The sequence below is a fragment of the Arvicanthis niloticus genome, chromosome 12, assembly GCF_011762505.2.
Source record: "Arvicanthis niloticus isolate mArvNil1 chromosome 12, mArvNil1.pat.X, whole genome shotgun sequence".
NCBI classification, from domain to species: domain Eukaryota; kingdom Metazoa; phylum Chordata; class Mammalia; order Rodentia; family Muridae; genus Arvicanthis; species Arvicanthis niloticus.
The window spans coordinates 46,540,674-46,557,461 of NC_047669.1; positions in this window are offsets into that span (position 1 = coordinate 46,540,674).

The window sequence follows — 16,788 nt, forward strand, 5'->3', positions numbered from 1 at the left end:
AGACCTAGAAAGGAGCAGAGTTCTGCTCGGAGTCAGCTCTCCTTCCAGTGATGGCCATAGAGCTTAGAGAGCCAAAGACGCCAAAACCAGGATTCCTTGGTCACTGTGGAGTCCCTCTGATCACAGCCACAGAGTTCATGTCTAGTTTCTCCAAGAGAGAGAGAGAGAATTATCTCTCATGTACATCATTGCTATTTTACTGTTCTTTCATTTCCTGTCTCTTAAGGATGAATACAACAGTAATTAATAAAGGGCAGTGGTTTACATCTTCACATGGAACTAGTTGCCTGCAGAGGATTCTTTGTGGAACACTGATTTGGATTCTCCTACTAATGCTTCATGCTCCATTCCCAGAAATGAGTGTGGTTTTTGTCAGAATGCAAATGCCTCCAATTCTCAGTGATGCCTGATATTCAGATTTCATTGCAAATACCCTCAAAGAAAGTGTCAGTGGGTAACTGGAATGAGTCCTGGGATTTGTTAAAAAGAAAGACAAAAACAAAAAACCATCAAATCCCAACTCAGCATCTTGACTTTGCAAATGTCCTCCAGAGACTGGACCTGCATTTCTCTGAAGGCACAGGATGAACGTTGCATCCTCTCCTTCACAGGGTTGCTATTACAGCTGAATAAAATGCAAGTCTAAAAATATCTGACATTTGTAACAAAGTACACACAAGGTCTTATTGTGATTCTATTTTAGGGACTCAGAATATGACACCCCACAAACGTGGAACCTTTGTATATTAGACAAACCTTCTCTCTATCCTTCTTATCCCAGAAAACATAAAAGAAATTCTCTCTACCTTCTTTCCTGAAGGCCAGTTGGGATAGGTATTGGCCCTTTAGTCAGAAGAGCAAAATAATACCAGAAAAGAATCTGGAGAGGGCTTGCAGAATCTCCTTAGTTTATTGCCTCTTTCTGCCAAATCACATTGTGTCTCTGCTGCTCAATTTTCCTTGTACCTAACAATGAAAGCTTGAAGTCTTTGTTTTCCCATCATTGAGAACTATCTCAGCTCACAGTTACAGAGAATGTCAGTCCATAGTAGCAAGGAAGTCCTGGTAAAATGGCTCATTCCACAGCAATAGAGCTGTGGACGGTGTTCACCTGAGAGTAGACCACAAAAGAGAAAAGGCAGTAGAACTAGAGGCCAAGCTTGTTCTTTGAGATCTACTTCCTCTAGGTAGATGCTGACATTTAAAGGTTCCACAGCCTTGCAATATAATGCCATCAGCTGGAATAGAAGCATCCAACACATGCACTTAGGAAGAAATGTTTCAGGTCCATTCTATTCATGCACAAAAACCCATTTTCTAAATACATTTTTTATGCCTTTTCTCTTATTAATCTCTTATCTTTGCTATGTAACTATCAACCATAAACTTTGTGGAAGATGAGAAAGGATTTTTTCCCCTATATTCTACCATGTCAGAGAGATCCCTGATCCCAAACCTATTAATTAACCTGTAGATATGCGTTCTTTGTCTCTGTCATGGACATTGCTGTGACATGGCACATGGAAAACTGTGATTTTCCATCATGGGATAGGATCAGATAGCCTTCTTGTTTTCATTCCACATAAAAAATCTAAGTTCAAATGGCATTCTTAGGATCTCAAAGCTAGGATGGGACATTTGGGTAACTCAGTAATACTCTCTGTGCCTTGGTCTTTGGGTGAGATCATGCCTAACCCACCATAAAATATATGACTTCGTAAAGACTTGGAAGAAAAAATCAATTATAAAAGCTAAACTGCAAGCATATATTTGAGGGTTAAATAGTCCTTGCTATAATTTTAAAAATTGCTCTTTAGAGATAAATTTAAATTTCTTACCCTAATTTAAATCTCATGTTCTCTATACACACTCTGATAATCAGCTAAAGGCTGGTACAACTTGTTCAGTATTCACTCTTTCTCTGTGTGAAGATGGTTCCTGAGACAATCTTCTCATGAATATTGAGTCTGAAGCTCACTCTTGCTATGACAACTGTTGTTTCTATTTTAACAAAAAAGTACTATGATAAACGTACTGATGAGGACTTTTATAACCATAATAGAAGTACTTAACTTCTAAAGTTATAATTGTTTATAAATTAATTTACAAGGAAGAATGACTCACAAATTTACAAATCAAAACATGCTTCACAGCTAAGATTATCATTTCTAAACTTAGTAGCTGAAAAAAACATAGACTATTAGATAAAGTAGGTGTATGCATTATTCAAATGATATCGCTAACATTTAAGTTTAAAATAAATGAAAATCAAGTGTCTAATTGATATTCATTTATTCTTGTGACTTTATAACCGGAAGAGTGCCAGCAACTTTTGTGTGTCATCATTTACAGAAACAGTGTTCCAACATCCTTTACAAAATTAAAATAAGGCATAATATTGATTTTGTTTGTTTTCAGTTTCTAGGACATGTCTGACATATATTAGCAAGAATAGTCGGCCTCAATTTGTTATTTTCATTGTAAATGCTGATGGAGACTATTAGCATTGCACTCAGCAAAATCCATCAAAAGATTGATTTTTTAAAAACCATATGAAATTAGCATAGTAAAATACAGTTGATTAAAAACATTAGTTAGATGTCTGTTTGCTTATTGTTCTTGATCCCCTATGCACCATTTAAATGTATTAACTCTACCAAACTGGTACTCTCCATTTGTCTTTACAGCCAAGTTTGTCTTTATGAGGTCAGGACTGCAATGCAAGTAGTTGAAGTTCGAAGAAAAAAATATATACTGCCTTGCTAATTATCCAACGTCTATGTTTGTGTGAAAATATGTAATGAACAATAAAAATTAGCATCCCCACTAGTAGGAAAAGAGTTATAAATAAAAAAATTTTAAAATCCTATAGTGGTATCTCCATCACTGGTCAACATAACTATAAATGACGCATACAGAAGTAAATGCAGGCATGTGCACTAGGGATGGTTACTATCTGTATCTCCTAGCTCTGTCCACTAAAAGTGCTTAATAGCTTGCTATTCCAGGAAGAACGTAGCTAATCCCAAAACTTCTGTTCTTTAGTATCGTTGTAGCATAAATAGAGTTGAGTCTTTTAAGGGAACAGTAAATTTCAGGATTGAGGGAAGAAAAGAATAATACAATCCTCGAATGTCTTGTGGTGCTGGAAATATAGAAAGAGTAAAAATAAAAAATTGGTAAGGATTTATTGAAGAACAACTCGAAGAAACTCAATGGCAAAATCAGGAATCACAGTGGCATAGACAGAAGAATGATCCTACTTAACCTCAGAGTTCACTATAAAGTTACAATATATTAAGCACTTTTAATTAAATTGAAATGAATTAAATTAAATTATAAATAAATAAAATAATAAATTACATAAAAAACTAAAATAAATTAAACAACGTTTAGCTACTGGACATACCAATCAATGTAAGAGAATAGGGAGCCTGGAACCAGATCCAGGCATGTACAGTCAGATGGTCATTGTCAAAGGAATCAACAGCTGTTGTTTCACACAATGGTGTTGAGACAATATGACATCAAGTAAGCCTAATCTCCCCAAATCTGGACGAACACTTATGTATTTCACAAAAAAAAGGGGGGGGGCTTCAAATGGAGCAGAGACCTAGATGTGAGATACAAAACTATAAATTCCTAGAAGATAATGTCACTCAGATGATCATGGCTATAACAACGAGGTCTTAAGTCAAGCATGAAGGGCAAATGAAAAAACTGACAAATGCTGTGTATTTTGTTAAAATAATGAGGGCATTCTGTAAACAAATGGCAAGATAACAAGAACACAGCTAAAGGTTCTCAGGAAATATTTTCCAAGGACACATCTGTCAAGACTCATCTCAAATATGCACAAACACACACACACACACACACACACACACACACACACACTTTAAAATTCAAGAATAAAAAGGTAAAAACCCATTAAAATTGGTCAGAACATATTCTCAAAGAATATATACAGATAGTAAGTGAGCATATGAATTGTGCCTAGCATCACATGTACTTGGAGAATTAAATATTAAGACAACAATGAAATGCTATTACACAATGGCTAGGATTGCCTCAACCCAGAAAAGTGACAGTACCTAATACTCAAGAGAACATGGTACAAGAAGCACAAAATGCTACAGTTTCTCTGGAAGGCAGGTTTTCAGTCTTTACTAAATGATCTAGTGATCACACCCTTTTCTGTTTTGTTTTTCCTTTTGTTCTTTCAAGACAGGATTTCTCTGTGTTGCCTTTGCTGTCCTGGGACACTTTTTATAGACCAGGTCAGCCTTGAACTCATAGAGAACCAGATGCCTCTGCTTCCCAAGTGCTAGGATTATAAGTGTGTGCCACCACAGCTGGGCTGGCTGCAATCATGCTCTTTGACATTTATGTAACCTACTTGAAAGTTTTATCCAGGCTCCAGATCCTATTCTTACACGTTTAAACAACTTTATACATAATTGACAAGGCTTAGAAGTAACCAAACTGTGTCCTTCAACAGGTGAATGTATAAATTGACTGTCATAAATTCAATGAAATGTTACTCAGTCCTAAGTAAACAGATAATGGTCAAATCAAAAAAAAAAAAAAAAAAAAAAAAAAAAACACGTAGATTGATGGAGGAGCTCAATGCATGTTACTAAGTGGAGAAGACCAATCTCAAACAAATGGTGTCTTGTATTTCAGCTCTAACACAATTTTGAAAATGAAAAAATTTCAAAACTAAGGAGAGAATAATACAATGAGCATTTGGAGTGCTGTGGGGAAGGATGAACATAGGCCACAGATAATTTGGAATAGTAGTATACTGGATCATTGTACCATTATAATGACATAATGCACTCTTGGCAAACTTATCAAAATCCTTAAGATACAAAATGCTAACAGTGAAGATTATGGTAAGCTATGGGATTTGGGTGACCCTGTGATGTATTCTCAACTAAAGCTACATATCACGGTGATGGGGATAAGTCATGAATGTATGGAGATGGGATATGGATTTGAACTCTTCATAAGTTCCTCATAGTTTTGTTTTAATCTAAAGTCGACTTATGAATAAGAATCACTAACTTAAAATGAAATATTTTTTAAAAATGAGTATAACTCTTTCCATTAATTTATTTATTTATTCACTTTGCATCTTAACTGCAGCCCTCCAGTCCCCCCTCACACAACCCCCTCCCTTCTTCTCTGAAAGGGGGAAGGCCTCCCCAAGGTATCACCTCATGCCTGCCCAGCACACTAAATCACAGCAGGATGAGGCACTTCCTCTCCCAGACAAGTTGGCTCAGTTAGAGGAACAGGATTCACAGGCAGGCAACAAATTCAGGGACAGCCCCTGCTACAGTTGTTGGTGGACCTGAAGACCAAATTGCACATCAGCTACATATGTGCAGAGGGTCTTAGGTCTCCTCTTTGCTTGATGGTTCAGACTCTGAGAACCCCCCCAAGGTTCCAGGTCAGTTGACTCTTTTGGTCTTCTTTAAAGTCCTATCCCCTTCAAGTCCCTCGGTCCTTCCCCCTACTGTTCAACCTGACACTCAAGCTCCTTTTAATGTTTGGCTATGGGTCTCTCAATTTGTTTCCATCAGCTTCTCGGTGGAGCTGCTCAGAGTATAGTTATGCTAGTCTTCTGTCTACAAGCATAACATAGTATCAATAATGTCAAGAATTAGTTCTTGCCCATGGGATGGGTCTCAAGTTGGACCAGTCATTGATTGGCCATTCCCTCTGTCTTTGTCCTTGTAAATCTTGTAGGGAGGATACATTTGGGTCAAAGGTTTTGTGGGTAGGTTCATATCATTTTTCCTCCACTAGGAGTCCTGCCTACAAGAGGTGGCCCCTTCAGGCTTCATATCCCCCACTGCTAGCAGTCTCATCTAGAACCACCCCCATAAACTTTGCCTGTCCCAGGTCTCATGCATGTCCTAGAAATGACCACCCCCACTGCTACCCTCTGCCAATTTCCATTCTCTCTCCTCTGATCACACCATACCTGATTCCCTCACACACCCATTCCTTTCTCCATCCCTTCTCCCATCCAGTTCCCTCTCTCCATCCACTGCCAATGTCTGTTTTATTTTTCTTTACTGAGTAAGATTAAAGCATCCTCTCTTGGGCCTTCTTGTTATTTGGCTTCGTTGGGTCTATAGATTTCGGGCATGGGTATCCTGTACCCTATGTATTGATGTCTTCTTAAACTTAAAGCAATTCCACTAAAATCAGGGACAAGACAAAGCTGTCTACTATATCTCTCTCCAAATAGTACTTGAAATTCTAACTACAGCAATAAGACAATTAAGGAGATCAGGGAGATACAAATTGAAAGGAAGAAGTCAAAGTATCACTATTGACAGATATAATAGTATACATAAGTGACTCCAAAAATTCTACAAAAGATTGCCTACAGCTGATAAACACCTTCATTCAGCAAAGTGGCTGAATATAAAATTAACTCAAATAAATCACTAGCCTTTCTTTATAAAAAGCAATAAGCAGGGCTGAGAAAAAAAGTTAGGGAGACAATACCCTTCACAGTAGCTACCTGTAGTATGACATTTTTAACAAATAAATTTTGGGGGGTGGTTTTTGAAACAGTTTCTCTATGTAGTCTTGGCTTTTGTGGGACTTACTCTGTAGACCAAACTGACCTCAAACACAGAGATCAGCCTGCCTCTGCTTCCTGAGTGCTACAATTAAAGGCACGTGCCACCACTGCCTGGCTCAAACATAGTAAGGGTCAACTGTGAAGTAAATTATGCACACATTTGTGCACACTAAAACTGGAAACTTTGGGAGCTAGAAAGATGGTTAAGTGGTTAAAAGGACCAGTTGCCTTTCCACGGGACATGGTTCAATTCCCAACACCCTATAAGAGATCACAATCATTCATTAACTCTAATATCAGAAAATCTAGCACCCTTTTTTTGGCCTCTGAAGATACAAGGCACACACACTTGAAGTAAAACACTCATATTAAATTAGAATAAAATAAGATTTTTTAACTGGAAACATCTGGGATTGACATGGTGACTCACTCCTGTAATTCCAAAATTCCGAGACTTGAATAAGGGCATTGCAAGGGCAAAGTAATGCTGAACTATGTAAGAAGACTTTGTTTAAATTAAAAAAAAAAAAAAACCAGAAAATTATAAGGCTCTCACTTAGTTAATGAGGTCTTTGTTACTATGCAAGAAGCTTTACACTGGTCCCCTGGGATTGCAAAAATAAAATTTAAATAATTCGATATGTCTTTGAACAGAAGATATGATAAAAATAGAAATAAAACTAATATGCTTCATATAATCTCTGTAGTATAAATAATCTGTGTTACTCACCTGTTAGGAACAATGCAGATACAGGCCTGGAGAGATATTGCAACACTTAATGCATTGGCTGCTCTTCCAAGAGACCTTGGTTAAATTTTCAGCATTCACAACAATTCCAGAGGATACAATGTCTCTGAAATAATCACACACACACACACACACACACACACACACACACACACACGATGCACAAACATACAGGCACAACATAAAACACCAGTACACATAAAATAAATCAGCAAACACAAAATAAAATATTTTAACAGAAAACAATAGGCAAATAGAATAGAAAAGTAATAAAGGAAACAAACACATAATTCATAAAGGGAAACCTACATAACCATTAGAAATTGGAGAGGTATGTGACCACATTATCAATCTGACTACAGTATGGTACCATTTTACCTTTATGAAGTCCAAAACATATACCAAGTCTGTAATTACAACTGTGTAATATGTATCTGAAGAAGTGCAAATTTCCTACACAGTTATGGAGGGATAAACTGGCCAAACAACTTTAATGATTAACTTAGCAGTATCTCATAGAGTTAAGAAAAAAATAATAATCCTTAAAGAAACTTTTCACAAGGTACCTAAGTAGTATATATAAAATGTTCACTAAGGCACTGTAACTTCAGTGTCTCTTAGTGGGAAATAATGAAGTCATTTTTTGATATACATAATAAATAAAGCACTATGCAACTGCTAAAAAAGCGAAGTTTATATGGATTATCAAAAATCCAACTGAAAAACAAAGACATAAAAGAAAGTGGATTATCACATGGAGTATATCCAGTGCAATATTATTTATGCCAATCTAGAAAATGGCAATTGTGTTTTGTGTTGTGTCAAGATACACAGACAACATTTATATGCTGACTAACATACCTTGGTATATAAAACATACCAAGGGACAGCAAGTGGCTAGTCTGGACCTGTTGCTCTGACTTTTCACAGTCTTATTTCTTTTTTAACTTAAGGCAAATAAAATATTCTTTTAGATTTTCTAGATATGGACCAGTGAGATTGCTCAGTGGGTAAAGATACATGCTGCCAGGCTTGATGATCTGAATCTGATCACTTGGACCTATCTAATAGAGGAAAGAATTAACTTCTACAAAATATCCTCTGAGCTCCACAAATATTCCTTGGCAAGCACATGCATGTACACATACACACACACACACACATATATATATTTGTTTTTAATTTACGAGTTTCTGTAGAAAGCGCATGCCTGCTTCTTTAAATCAGGCCAAGAACCATTGGCGGGAAAACTCATAAGCCCCAAGGGTGAAACTATCAGTATTACTCTGCTAGTATTAAACTGCCCTCTAAATTCATGACTCTCTATCTGTAGATTAGTAAAGCTCTCAGACATCATCAGAGAAATTTCTTTGTGCAGTAGCTCACAGTGGTCAAAGGGCAGAGAACGTGTGTCAATAGATTATTCATTCACAAATGCGACCTCCATAACACACCCCATCACAGTGGTTCAGGGACCATGCCAGAAATGGGTGCAAAAAGATTGTGAAAGCTAGAATTCAGGAGGATCTCTGTCTTCTGGACCCAAGCATTCATGAACCTCAGAATGGCTGTAGTTCCCTGCACAATATTAAGCCAATCAACACTCTAACACTCCCTCATGGCGTGGAAAGGGATTCATGAGTGTCCACCCCTAAGTGAAGAACTATAGACAATTAACTGATGGCTTTTGGGGGGGAAGTGAGTCAATTATCTTGAAGGTAGGTGGACCACACTCCAGTGAATGGCTCTATACCTAGGAGTGTATGGGCAGCACATATTGGAGTTGATTAAGGCATTTTTAAAGAAGGGGAAGACATGAGATTGGGGTGGTAGAGGGTGGATCTTGGAAGAATTGAGGTAAGAATGATGAAAATGTATTGTATGAAATTCTCCAACAGATCATTTTAAAAAGAGATCATGTCTATTGAAAAAATAAATTTGCATTGCAATGTTTCTAATTGTTTCTAGAAAGGTAGCAAATTCTAAATACTGAGAAGAGAGCTGACTCTGCCAGCTACCATGGCTCCTGCCCCTGGAAAGAACAGTCTCCCTGGGTTTCACAGGACAGGCAAAGTTTTCTTAGAGCATAATGACTTAAACCAAAGATAGTAAAACTTGGCACTAAAATGAGAGGCAAAATTTGTAAGAAAAATATGTATCCACAAATTCCCCAAATGATGAAACAGAAAGAATGCCTCAGGCACCCGCTTTCCCTCCTCAGTACAGACATAGACGAAACCTGGAGAAATCAGGTATGCCGATCACAGTGTTCTATCTGATTCCCATACTCGGATTAGTTATTAAACTAACTTCCAGTCAGGAAGCAAAATGCCAAGTGATGCAGAAACAGAAAACCCTCTGAACATACATGAGTCATTATAGTAAAAGAAAGTCTAGTTTTCCATCCTGAACTGAGAAGTTAAACTCAAATCTAGGAAAGTCGAAAGTAAGGAGCAGTTGTTTTGCATCTTGCATCCTGTCTGTGGGAGGTCACTGCAGAGAAGACAAGGACCAGTCATACAGTTCTGTTGCCAGGCTACCACAGATTGATTCGCCACAAAGGAAAAGGAGGAGCACAGGATTCCATGGAGAAGTGTGTTCAATCGAAACAGCCAGAGCTTTGATTGGCTTCTGTTTCTTTACTGTTGTCCTATTGCTCCATCCACCTGGGGCAGTGTTTAGATGTCTCAAGACTGAATAAGCCTCATGTATCTTTATGTTGGAAGAGATGGAGGAAAGGCAATGTTCTAGCATGCTTTCTGTTGCTGTGATAAAACATTCTAGTAAGAAGCAAGTTAGGGAAGAAAGCATTAATTTGGTTTACACTTCCAGTTCACATTCCATCACTAAGGGAAATCAGAGCAGAACTGTAAGCAAGAAATGAAGCAGAAACCATGGGAAACTGTTGCTCCATTGATCCATCTCTGACTCCTGCCAAGCTTGAGTTCAGATACAGCCTAATTCCTTCCACCTGTGCAAGGATACTATCCCCTACAGGGAGCCGGTCCCTCCCACATCAACTAGCCATCAGGAAAATGCCCACAGACCTGTCCATAGGCCAATCAGAACTACATAATTCTTCAACTGAGGCACATTCTTCCCCGGTGACCAGATTATGTCAAGCTGCCAATAATAAAAACTAACCAGATCAGGCAACAGCACCATTGTCCTTTGCCTACAGAGGCTTCGCCCCCAACATAGTAGCCTGAGACAGGAGAATAGTTCCAAGAGCTGTCATTTTTCATTCAAATTATAATTGTTTTTACATGCATCAAATACTAAAATGACAGACTAAAAAAGATTCCAGACATTTAAGCAGAAATGCAAAGTTACATGGAAAAAATGTAGATCAAGCTTTTAATTATGAAAAAAAAAAGGATATTTTAGGAAAATAAGTAACTAAATAAACTATTTTTAAATCCTATAAAAGAGAAATGAAGAAGTGACAAAATGGCAGCGGGCAGGTTACAAATTCTTTTCAGTGCTAAGAATAGAAGCTTTGTTCAGGGAGTCAAGTGTTACACCACTGAGGTACAGCCACAGCCGTGGCCTCACAGGTTACAAACTCTTATGAGATGGTGGGCATCCAATTTCTAAAAGATTTATTATATTTGGGAGGATTTTTATTATAATTCATAAGCCAATAGAATTTATAAGAATAAATTAAGAAATTTCTATGTTTTCTATATTAAGAAAAATTCTATGTTTTAAAGAATGGAGTAACTATAGGGTTCTCTCTCTCTCTCTCTCTCTCTCTCTCTCACACACACACACACACACACATTATAACATTTATTTTAGTTTAGTTTTTACTAAAAATAAGCATTACTTAGCTGCTACTCGAAATGATGACACTGTGTCTGAGCCACTATTCCTTCCCTCCCTTGTCCTAACCTCAGGGATCCTCACTAGGGAAGCTCCTCCTGGAATGTTGGGATTTTATTTGTTCCTAGAAACCCAAACCTTTTTTTCGGTAGCTTGCAGGCTTTGGAACACCCATGGAGAGAGTATGAAGACTTTGGTATGGGTTAAGCTCTCCCTGTGGTGAGACATAAGGATACCAGCTGCACCTCTCAAAGTTTTTCAACAGCTCTGCAGAATTCTTTCGAGCAGTCCTGTGATTCTCTGCCAAAAGTTACTGTCTCATATGGAATGGTTACCTGTGAATATCCATGCCTTATGTCCCCACTCCATCCTCCTTAGGTCTCTCACAGTCCCTTCATCCCCAGCAGGTCCAAAAATCCACCCCATATTGCTCAATGAAATCACTTCCATTTCTCCTTACTTAGTGACAACTACAACTCATTCTAATCTAATTGGGAGATCATGGTTGTAGTGATAATGATGGTAGTGGTGCTGGTGCTGGTAGTGGTTGTAGATATGGCTATAGATGATGCTTGTAGTTGTGGTAGTTTATGGCAATGGCTGTGATGTCTGTATCATCAATTTGTACAATAGGACAGAAGGGCAGGAAAGGGGCTGAAGTCTGAGTTCAGTCACGTGGTCAGTGATGCAATCAGTCATAACTACATAATGAAACCTCTGAACACTGAAGCCCGGAGGATTCCAAATAGTTGAATATTCTGATCTGCAGTGAGGATGAGGCCCATGTAGCCTACAGAGAGACAACATAGAAACTAGGCACCCAGGTTTTATCAGATCTTGTCCTCTGTATGACCTTTATACTAAAATCAAAATCATAATATTTTCAGTGAATTTTAGCAAATCACTTGGAAGAATAACTGAACCTGAGAAAATTGTGGGAATCCCTGAATTAACTATCATCAGAAATATGAGAGTATCTTAAGGCTATGACTGGCATCTGACATGATAGTATTCTTCTGGTGCTCTGTATTATGTAGAGTCTGATACTGATGCTGGATAGAGAGTGTCTGCTGCAGTGTAACAGGGAGAACAAGGAACAAATTGATCAGGGTTACCTAAGCCTTGCAGTAGCAGTAGACATGGACACCCATCCCAAACTCGATTCAATGAAGGTTGTACATCTCCTTAGTACTAAAGAAAAATCATTAAAGTATATGTTTTCAATGATAGTCATGTCTTTTATGTTATAATCAATATGATTATATTAAAATATAAAAAAAGATAGTGATGAAACAAACGGCTGGGTATCCTCATCTTCTACATGAAGACCCTCAGAGAAACTCCACTCCTTTTGGATCCAGCCAGCCACCAGAGCCACCACAGCCCTGGTTGCCTTTAAAGGAAAAGAATTAGGGTCATATAGATTTACTCTTTACAAGTGAAATAAAAATTATTTTCATTATTTTCAAAAAAAAAAAAAAGAATTAGGAAAAGGCACCATTCCTCAAGAGACACAGCTGCCATCTACTGGAAGACATCAGTAATAACTTTGTAAGTCTATGGTATCTGTGATGTGCTGTGTCCTGAGTGGTCACCCTCCTCCTGATCAAAAGCTGTACATCCTCTGTGTCCCAAATCCAACAGACTGATGGCTTGCTCACCTTTTTTTGATTTATTTTTCTTATAATTTTGCAACGTAGTTAAATTATTCCCACCTGTTCGTTTTTGTTCCTCCAGCCTCTCACATAAACCTCCTTTCCACTGTTCTTTCTCATTCAAAACCTTTTTAAAATTGGTGGTGGTGGTGGTGGTGGTGGTGGTGGTGGTGAGTGTGTACATGTGTGTACAATCTATAAAGCTCTAACATTGCTTGTATGTATATGATGTTTTCATGACTGTTTTGTTTAGATAACCAATCGCTGTGCTCTTTCCCGGGGAAGACAATTTTCCCTGCCATCAGCAATCCTTAATTGCATGTAGTTTTTTTTATCTAAGGATGCAACTTCCTGAGATTTCCCCTCTTTCACATTAGTATGTCTATTGATGTCATCTTCATTCAGGTAGCCATGTCCTGAGACTTCATGTGTCTCACATGACATTACTAGGAGACACAATTTCACAGCAAACTCCTTGTTTCTTGGCTCATGAATCTTCCCACCCCCTCTTCTACAATGCTGCCTAAGCCCTAGGTTCTACACTGTAGCTGCAGCAGTTAGTGCTGGGCCACAACCTCTGCATGTTGATCAGTTGTAGCTTTCTGTGGGTCTCCGTCTGCTGCAAAGAGAAATTTCCCAGATGAAGTGTAAAGATTACGCTTACATGTGGAATGCAGTTAGGGATTATGTAAATGGATATATAACCAGAAAAGATCACTGAGAGTGAGGTTAGCCCAAAGCAGAAAGGCAAACACCATGTGTTCTCTCTCACCTGACATTCCTAATTCCGTATCTTCAGATGTGAGTATACAACCTAGAGTAATTGCAAGGAACCAAAAAAGTAAAAGAAATCATTTTGTACGTGCTGGGGATCAATACAGAAGAAAGCAACATGGTATAGGTGGTCTGAAGGGGAAATGAAAGCTTTAATGAAAGAGTGGGGGAAGGGAGAGAGGAAGGCTAATAAACAGTAAGGATGTCTCAACAGTTCATAAAGAATCATACTATTAACTATCTACCTAAAGTACCTACAAAGCATATAAGTCTATGTATACATATGCATACCATCTATGCTGACAGCACCCCCCCCCCAAATGGCTGACAGCCATAGCCCATCTAACAAAATCCCAACACCTCCCCAAAGGACAGTAGATGAAAGACTAGCCCACTACAGTGCTGATCCTTGAACCCTCTACTTCACTCTGCCTTCTACCTTAGTAAAGATCTAGAAGGACAAACAGCTTGGGTTTGCATTGCTTTCCTTATACAAGGATAAATGCCAGATGTACAACAGACATTAAATAAATATGGAAAAATTAAATTCGCCCCATTTCACACATATAGAAACTGAGATTCTGTGAGGTAGAAAAGCAAATTCCAGGGATGGAGAGATGGCTTGGCAGTTAAAAGCAATGGCTCTTCTTCCAGAGGATGCAGGTTTAATTCCCAACACTAACACTGTGGCTCACAATAATCTATCTATATCTCCGGTTCCCAGGGATGCACTACCCTCTTAAGACCTGTGTGGGTACCAGAAACACACATGATGCACAGACACACAGGCAACCAAAACACCCATACAAATAAAGTAAAAATAAAACAAGATTTTTTTTTTTAAAACAATCAAGTCCCAGGCCTCATGTCTTTGGCACTCCACTTGAGTTTCCCCCATCATGGGATGTGGGCAGTTCTCAATTACAGGCTCCTCCATTGGGTAACTTGCTGTGAGGGTATAGGCTACTTGTGTCTCTCAATGGAAAAGTGAAAGCTGATTAATGAGAAACGATGTGGTGAAGATCCATCTGCAGACAATGATCCAGCATCTACTGGCAATGAAATTTCTGGTTGTCTCTGCTTCAAGTTACTAAAGGGGGAAATTTTCTGTTCCTATGTGATTAGTTCCCTGGGGATCCATTTTACTTAATATCTAAGAACAAAAGGGAGCCCGACTTTCAACCTAGAGCAGATCAAAGCAATTGCTGCTCAGCCAGATTGTTTAATCGACACCTTTCAGGTGGTTTTGTGTTAATTAAGAGAAAGTGACTTCAGTCACGATTGTGAGTATTTCAAACAGGTGTGATTTTTCGGGCTCCATTTAGCCAAATCTCCCGAGGTCTCTTTCCATCCAGCACCTCTCAGTTCAGTCTGGTCCAGGTAGATTGGGCGTGCGGTTCACTTTATTGTGGCACAGCAAGCTTCCAATGGAGCCTTGTCAGAGCAATTTCACACAATGGGTGGCCATGTGTGTTCTGCATATTAGGAGCAGCTTTTCTTCTCTGCCAATGGAAATGGTTTTCTATTCTGAATCCATCTAAAGCCTCAAATGAGAGTAAAATGGTAAATATCACAGGGGGAAAAGTTAACAATGACAGTCACGGTTCTTACAGTCTTTATGTTTCGTCCAGCTAACCACCCAGGGAGCAGACTTGTTCCTCTATGCTCTGAGCCATCTTCTTGGCAGGACAGCGAGGAGGAATAGGAAAGTTTAACTATTTTTCATAACTGGAAATATATTGGTACTGCTTGTAAATGAAATACACAGGGGAAGTAGAGCAAGATCTTATTTATTATGTTATACATATTGGATTGTTGGAATGATCAAAAATTATATGCTGATCTTACATAGATATTAAAATCATGAACAGCTTTCCAAAAGAACAGACATAAGCAATGTCTAATCACTTCTAAGAATGCAGAGAATTACAGAGAATTACAGTTACAAAGTAAAAAGAAACCTCATCATCTAGAAACATCAACTGGGAGAATATTCTACTGTCAGTGTGCCTTAAATATCTGTAATCAACCCCCCAAATAATTACCTTTACATTGATTTCAAATATCAGAAATGCTATTTGTTATAATAAATGTTATGAAAAAGTTATGTGTTTCTCCCATTAGTTCATGAGAATAATGGTATTAAAGAGATGTTATGGTTCTTATTAGCATGTGAAAGAGGTTGAACTAATGTGTATTCCTATCCTTTGCAAGGATACCACCAAATTTTATTTTCTCACTTCAGCATTAAATCTGGGAGATGGCTCAAAGAATAAGAGTGCTTTGCTTTCAAGAAAGAGTGCCTAAGTTTTTAATCCCCAGAACCCATGTATGAATCAGATATGGCAGGGAGAACGTATAATCCAAAATTAGGATACCAAGAAAGATGTATTCTGGGAGCTCACTGGTCACCTACCCTAGCCAAAACATGGTAAGTTTCCAGTTTGATGAGGGATCCTGTCTCCGGCGACTAAGAAGAGAGGTAAAGGAAGATGGAATGTGCACTTTGGGCCTTGCAAGCACACATATGGCCTCTGCATGCACATATATGGCCTCTGCATGCACACATATGGGCACAGTCACTCATTTGTATGTATACCCATCCCAATGCACACACAAAAATTTTTTAAATTTTTGGTTAATAAAAATATGCTAGAGAAACAAAAGTACAAATGTCATCTTTTTCAGATTCCTTTCCCTGAGACTAAAGAAGAAACTATAACTTGTGACATGCTTACAATGGGGCAGGGATTATACAAGATGTTTGACAGAGAACATTTTAGGTATTTGGCATCCTTAGGACATAGGTATATGCATTACATTGATGGTACTGACAAGGCTGCTGAGCTTCAGAAAGGTCGGATGCCTTGGTTGAGTTTACCTAGTGTCAAGGCTATACTTGATTGCCCAATTGACTGTATCTGAAATGAACTACTATCCAGAAATGGAGGCACACCTATGAGAGATTATTTTTGTTTGGTTTGAAGCTCGTGAATCCACTTCTAGTCCAGAATTTTGAGGTAGAAAGACCTTGAGGTAGGAAGATACACCTTCAATATAAGCCACATCTCTGCTGGAAGTCTATGTAAGGACAGAGAAGAAGGAAGCTTTTGTTCTTTGCCTGCTTGCCCTCGCCTGGCTAGCACAACCATTCCTTCACTGGCGTTGGAACCTACTTC